At 42.3% G+C, this 7,646-nt stretch overlaps 1 protein-coding gene across 15 annotated transcripts in view; it reads left to right on the forward strand.

Annotated features, from left to right (window-relative positions):
• cacna1aa (calcium channel, voltage-dependent, P/Q type, alpha 1A subunit, a) overlaps positions 1-7,646 on the forward strand; it is a 71,998-nt gene that overhangs the window by 8,640 nt on the left and 55,712 nt on the right. The window lies entirely within an intron of this gene.

The following is a 7,646-nucleotide window of genomic DNA, read 5'->3' on the forward strand; positions in this document are numbered from 1 at the left end:
CACACACACACACACACACACACACACACACACACACACACACACACTATATCAGCATACACTTTAAGTGTGTATTTCTGTACTGTAAATGGAGAGGAAGTCAATATATGTTCTAGCTATCTATAGTGACCAGCTCAATAGGAAATATAATACAAGTAATGTGTTCTGTAAATTAACCTCGCTTTCATTATCATACGATGGGAAGTTAGAAAATTCTTCAGAGTAATTCTGTGGACTAAAGAAACAATGTTAATTCAGCAAAATATAAAGCATGCTGTCAGTTTATGCTTAACTGTAGATGGCATGCGTTTTGTGTTGTGTGTGCTTGTGAGTGAGTAGCAGTGCCTGAATCTCCTCGTTCCATATCTGATCCTGTAAGACGTAGAATCAATGACCGATCAAATGTCCATTGGAGACTAGGTGTAACCTCTTGGCCCAGCTGTTTCACTGAGGAGTCGACCTCCATCTTTTGTTTCCAATATACTGTAAAAGAAGATGTGTCACTCATTTTCTTTCTAAAAATGCAGGTTGATGGAAAGCGTGTTGTGTGTGTGTTACTTCCTGATTGTGTCAGCAAATTGCCGAGGGAAGCACTCTAATATTTTCTGGTCCGTGAGTGTGTCTGAGTGTGTAGCAGGTTTTTTTTTTCCCCCAATGGTGTACCTGATCAGGCCAACACCAAGAAAAGTCTCTCACTTCCTTTGCAATAATGTGAGTCGAGACCAGAGACACGCATAGTGACGGTACATATAAGTGATTAAGAGAGGCAGACGAGGAGAAAGTGAGACGTAACCAGGAACAGAGAGAGAGAGAGAGAGAGAGAGAGAGAGAGAGAGAGACCTGGGTGTTTTTGGGTGGATGTGGAGAGTCAGTGATCTACGTTCACTGCAGAATCTAAATTATTTATTGGCCTTTCTCCAGCTTGCAACTGTCAGCTGATAACTACACAGACTTAACATCAGCTTAATTTTGTATTGTTTGTGCGTGGACAGATTTGTTTTTGTTTGAATGCACATGGTCTTATGGATTTGTTGACGAAAGTCTGTGGTCCAGTCACTCTTATGCTTTTTCATTAAAAAAATACACAAACACGCACACATGCACTCTTACAGTAGATGCTGCTGATCTCCTCAATGTGGTCACATCCATGAGTCTCTATCTTTCACCCCAGGCCAGACTAAAGCCCCCCCCCCCTCCCTCCACCCTCTTTCCTCTTATGTTCTATAGTTGACGTAAAGACCTGATTGTCAGGAAAGTTGACAGCATTTTCATGGCGCATATGTGTTTGTGTTTCTATAGCGTTGCCACATTATTAACACAAGTTAATAGTAAGTATTGGGGTAGTTCTCTGTGGGATAAAGTGTGCTGTTCTAAAGCAGAGGAGGGAAGGAAAGAGTGGAGGAGATGAGGTACAAAGCTGTTCCTGCTCTGCTTCTAATATGCAGCTGGAGTAGAGAGAGAGAACAGTGAGATGGACTATGGAGTGACGAAGTCAGGAAGACAGAGACATTATAGAGAGGGGTAGACTAATGCGAAACAATGGAGAGAGAGAGAGAGAGAGAGAGAGAGAGAGAGAATCAAACTGCCTGTCTGCATATAAATCATTTAACACAAAGCGGTGAAGAGTCAAACACTCAGCTGCACTGCAGCCAGAGCACACACACAACCTTGTTTTTGTCACTGAGACAGACTTTGCTTTGACTTACATACATTTGGTAGAGACTTCCCTCACCATAACAGTTACATGCTTAGCCTCGAGCATAACCCAAAACCTAAGCAAAGAAACATGACATTTCATGGTTTTACCAGATTGGAGGTGAGTTCCCATAATGTGACTGAACAGATTTCTCTCTCTCTCTCTCTTTGACTGATAGGAAGTGAAGATTTGGCATCTCCTCTCACGTTTCACTACCTGTACTTTTTGTCTTTCACTCAAAGCCAATCCATCACTCTTTTCTCTCTCTCCTCCCCTCGACTGCAGCTTGGCCTCGCTCTAATTGGCCGCTTCCGCCTTTTTGCGATGGTAATTTAAAGCATTTGTTTGAAGTTTTGGGGATACTTCGCAGAACATCCTGACAGCTGCAAGCCTTTTCTAGTTTAGTTTGCTCATAATTGTTGGCAATAAGAAGTGCGTTTGTATGTGTGTTGTGATTCCTGTGTGTGTGTTCTGTGTTTGCCCTCTGGGCTCAATCTGCCTACCTCGTACCTTTGACTGTCTGGTAATAAATGTGTGAATTGATCTGTATCCTGAGTCCTTACGGGCAGACTCGGCACTCGGGTTTGCATGAGCATACATACACACATACACACACACACACACACACACACACACACACACACACACGCACATGTACACGCTCACAAGAACTAGAAACAAAATTGAACTTATAGAGACTAATCTATTTAGATTGTTTTTCTGTATTTTTTTTCACACTTGGACAATACATGTTATTTTTCTCATTATGTGTCGTATGTATTTTTCATCTGTAGCGTTGTCTTCCGAAAAAAAAGTAACCTGATAAATCAGTCTCAAGAAAAAAATAAAATCAGGTCATTTAAAATACCTTTTTTTGTTTTAAAGAAAACACCCACTTCCTGCAACATCCTTATAGCTTCACTTGATGTGATATTGCTCATTGGCAGAGGATTGGTTTACTTGTACCTTGTCTGTGTGTGTGTGTGTGTGTGTGTGTGTGTGTGTGTGTGTGTGTGTGTCCTTGTGCATGTGCTTGTGTGTTTTACTGAAATATATCTGTCTGTCATCCCACAGTGCTCTTAGAGATGGAGTAACACTGAGGTCATTCTAGGTAGTAAGGAATCTACATTTACCCATTTCTCTTTCTGTCTTTCTCTTTCTTCCTGTTGACTCGTGAAGTGAATAGATCTTTTATTCACATTTTTCAAAATTGCACAGAATGTATTTTTTTTTACCACAGGCAAGCAGAAAGTCTGTGAGATAATCTTACATCCACATGTACTTGTTTTATTCCATTGGCTTCTCATGTTTATTGGCTAACATCTTGAATACATGTAAATGTATAGTGCCATGAAGTGCTGAGGACGAACGGTTCACCAACAGAAACTGAAAATGACGAGCAACAATGTTCTCAGATTGTAAATTGATCCTCGAAATTCTGATGAATGCATCGTGTCAGCTGCTTTTTTGATATACTGCAGATAGGTGCCCTTGTAACATGTGTGGCAATTGAGAAATGGAAGCAAAATCGATATGGAAACACACTGCCGTGTAGCAACCAGGACATAAATCACAACAGAAATGTTGGTTTCAATAGCTGAATCAACTTTGTTAGTCTTTAATGGTCAAATGGCATTTAGGATTTATTAGACAATCTGATATGTAGATAAGTATCATAGACTTATAGAGAGAGTTTTTGTATTTTTCATGATGTACAATCATGTGTAGATATATTTCTGTTTTTATTGTTCGTGTAAATTCGGATGCTGTTAAACTCAAAGTCCTTTATTTCTTGAATTGTTGGCAACAGACTAGTGTGCGTCTGTCCGTCCATGTTTACTATATCTACACATGTCTGCATTGCACATTGAATAGAAGATATTTCCTTCTGGTCTTTGTTTCTCTCTCTCTCTCCTCTCCTCTCTCTCTGCGTTTTTCTCCTTCCCCTTCCTCTTAGCTGTGCATTCTGGCTCTGTTGAATAATTCAGTTGAGTTGCTGGCTAGTTCGGACGTGTGTGTCTGTGTTTGTGTTCAGTGTGTGTCTTTGAGAATGCATATGACTGTGTGTGTGTGTGTGTGTGTGTGTGTGTGTGTGTGTGTGTGTGTGTGAAGGGTGCAGTGACGTGGGGCTATTTTTGGGATTCTGATACGTGGAGAGAGAGAAAAATAGAGTCTGTGATGGATTGATTTTTTTGGGGATTTTTTTATTTTTTATGCCTGTGTTCTTTAGTCACGTGCTGCGGCTTTTACGAGACAAACTCTGCTGGAAACCTGCACTCTACCTGCAGGGCGTGCTGGCACACACACATGCACACACGCACACACGCACACACTCTTTGGCTGCTAAGTGCATACTGTTGAATCAGCAGGTACTGTCAGGCCTACAGACACACATTCATACTAACACACCTGCACCGCCACCTGAACATACAGCTCATGTAAAAAAAAAGTCATATGCTACACTGATATTCTACACACAGCCCACAGTGCACACACACACACACACACGCACACGCACGAGCACGCACGCACATAAACCACCGTCAGCATCTTGTACAAAGTGACAACTCGGCTATATGTGGGAGAGGCGGTGGCAGGGGTGAGATAGAGACACAGCATATGGTGTGTGGATAAACAGGCAGCAGTAGTGGGCGACTGTAAAGACTCTACACACTGATTGATGCTAAATCCGACTGAGAGAGGCCAAGCAGGGCTAAACTGGCCTTCGAGCACTCCTATCTGTTTGGCAACGTGGTGCCTAAGTGGGATGTGTAGAATCATTCTTTATTTTTTACCACTGACGCATGGGTTTGGTTTGGGTTTCATGTCAGACAGTGTTTGATACCTGTTATTTTTATGCTTTTGGTCACAGTATTGAATGCAACAGTACAAATCCTGTTTTGTTTTTGGATCAATATTGTCCCGTGTGACAACGCCTCTCTGTGGAGGCCATTTTATTGCGGTGGATGTCCTCCACTGCCGAGTGGGTTTGCTGTAGGGAGACACAAGCAAAGCGGATCACTGCATATCCTCATTCTGGAACGAATATATGTGAACTCGTACAGTCAGAATGTAGACTCCATATTAAGTATTGTGGACTTTAAGATTCCTGGCTAAAGCTTGAAAAACAATTAAATATATCCATTCATTTTACAAATGAATTGCTGGGTGTGAAAATGCACGGCAATATTTGAAATATGTAGAGGAACTTTTCTGTGAGTCTATTAAAAATGTATGATGCAGGAATAAAATGAGGCGCCGCGACCATGTCTCTTATCTTTTATGGTTTGCTGATTATCAAAATAATTTGGCTAGATAGGTCTCAAGCACAGTGCTTAATCCTATTCATTCTTTATCAAATCAGTGCTTCTGAGGGAAAAATGACAAGGAAATGAAGCAATCATTTGAGCTGTCCTGCTAGTGCTTCACTGCATAATGCAACAGGACAGAGAGGGAGAGAGGGTGAGGAGGGGAGAGGGGATGAGGAAGGGAGAGAGGGTGAGGAAGGGAGAGAGGATGAGGAAGGGAGAGAGGATGAGCAAGGGAGGGGAAAGTATCGAGGGCCATATAGAAACTGACAGTTTGCTAAATTTTGACTTCTTTTTTTCTTCTTCTTCAAAACATTCTCATGCCACACGACCAAATTAAAATCATAAATTGGTTGTTGACTATATTTTTTAAGTACGTCCTTCATACCACAAACAAACACAAAAAGAGACAGATGTATAGAGAGAAAGATAGAATACTAGTAGGCAAGGTGATTATTTTGTCCTTGTGGCTCCATTAGTTTTCATATTTGCAAAGCCAGACTCTTGTCTCTGAAGTAAACTGTATAAAGGATTAGGATAGTGAAATTAGCCTTTTCTTTTCTTGACAAACATTTCAAGTGAATGTATTACAGTTAACAAATAGCAATCGTGGTTTATCAGAATAAAACTAGTGCATGGTGCGCTATTACGCTTGGTTCTATTAATCGGGGAGGCTGGCACCTTCCTAAAGGGTAGCAGCTGGTCTGGACTCTACTGGCAGACCAGTGGAGTGAAGGGAAGTCTAGTGTTGGTCTGTGTGCGTACAGCACATGTATGAAAATGTGTGCTTGAACGACAATATGACACACGCATGGATGGGGTGGAGAGCGGCGGGGCTGTGGAGGCTGTGTGAGGGGTGGGCATTTTGACAAGAGTGTTCTGTGACAGTTGTGCTTGTGTGTGTGTGTGTGTGTGTGTGTCGGCATATAGTGTGTAAGCGTTTGTGTGTTTTCATACGTGCATACTTTCCGCGTTGCAGATTTAAGGATTTCCAATTGTGAGATGTATGAAACAAAAAGGAGCATATATGCTTATGTGGTGGTGCAGAAATGTGTGTTTCAAGATATGGAAGCATGCTGCAGTGATCTTATACAGTGCTGCGTGTCACATACATACTCCATGTGAAAGTATGATGTATAGTATTCCACCCACTCTCCCTCTCTCGCTCTCTCTATACACATATATTTACATATGTGTGTGTGTGTGTGTTGCCGCTAACCTACTTTCGACAGCATACACGCTCAAAAGAAGAAAATGCCGCAATACTCTCACCCCTCTGTCATTCTCTCGCTTTATCCCTCATTCAGCACTATGCTCTTCGTCTCTGTCCTTCTCTCCTCCTCACTGTTGTTTTCCTCCCTCTGCTCGGTCCTCCGCCCTTCTCTTGCTTTCATTCCTCACCACTCACTCTCTTCAGTCATGTCTGTGCCCACAGGACAGTTTCTCTCTCTCTATTTCTCTCTTTCCTACTCTCCTATCTCTTTCATCTGGCCCTCGATATATTTCCCTCCTATCCAACCTTTTTTGTTATTTTCTTCATGCCCTCTCACACTCCATCTCTTGCCGTCGGTGTCCTCGTGCGTTTGCTGACGCGCCATCTCACTCGATACTGAACGGAGATGGCGTGATAGAGGTAGGGAGGATTGATGGGAGGACTCGGTGAGAGAACGATGGACTCGGGAGAGATGCAAGAAAGTGGGAGAGACAGAGAAGCAATGGGGAGAAGAACAGAGAGGAAGAGATATAGGGATGTGAGAGGAGATGGGGATGTAAAAGCAGAGAGGTACTGTATGGGAGAAAGAGAGAGGAGGCTTAACAGGCAGGTAGAGAGAGAAGTATATCAGTGAGAAACAGGCAGGAGCTTTGCCGAGGAGAGAAGTTAGGAGAGAGAGCGAACATGAAGACTGTACGGAGCGGTGATGGACAAGGTGAAGGAAAGGCCAGCAGACGTGTGTGTGCTTCATTTGGCTCCAGTTTTGTACTTTGAGAGCCTCACTTCCCTTTTCTTGGCCAGACAGAAAATAAAATAAATGCATACGCAGAACCACACGTAGAGCAAGAAACGCACGGGAGGAAAAAGAGAGAGAGAGAGAGAGACTGAGGACAAAGAAAATATTGGAAAGATGAAGGGTGGGAGATCAACACAACTCTCTCTCTCTCTCTCTCTCTCTCTCTCTTCCTCTCTCTCTCTCTGTCTCTCTCTCTCTCTGTCTGTCTGTCAAGGTGTTTTGATCCAGATGTTCTGTGCTCTACCACAACACATTATTAAAATACACGTTCTTACAGATGCCATAAGGAATATACAGTACATGCGCACAATGTTTATGAAGACAAAGATTCACAAGGATATATGCTGTTATGTAAAATGTAACTTTTTCACTATCTCCACATAGCCACACTGAAGATGACACATATTTATGAAAATGCTTCTTTTGAACACAATCCCTTCTAGGTGTCTCACTTTGTCTCCCTCTCTCTCGCTCTCTCTGTCTCTCTCTGTCTCTCTCTGTCTCTCTCTCACTATTTCCCAGTTCTTCCCTTTAACTCCGTCACATTGCTATATATAGTCATTGAGGAACATAAATGAAACATAATGCAGGGACAAAATGTGCCAAATGATCATCTCACACACACACACGCAC

The sequence above is a fragment of the Anarrhichthys ocellatus genome, unplaced genomic scaffold, assembly GCF_004355925.1.
Source record: "Anarrhichthys ocellatus isolate YVR2014 unplaced genomic scaffold, GSC_Weel_1.0 scaffold62, whole genome shotgun sequence".
Taxonomy (NCBI): domain Eukaryota; kingdom Metazoa; phylum Chordata; class Actinopteri; order Perciformes; family Anarhichadidae; genus Anarrhichthys; species Anarrhichthys ocellatus.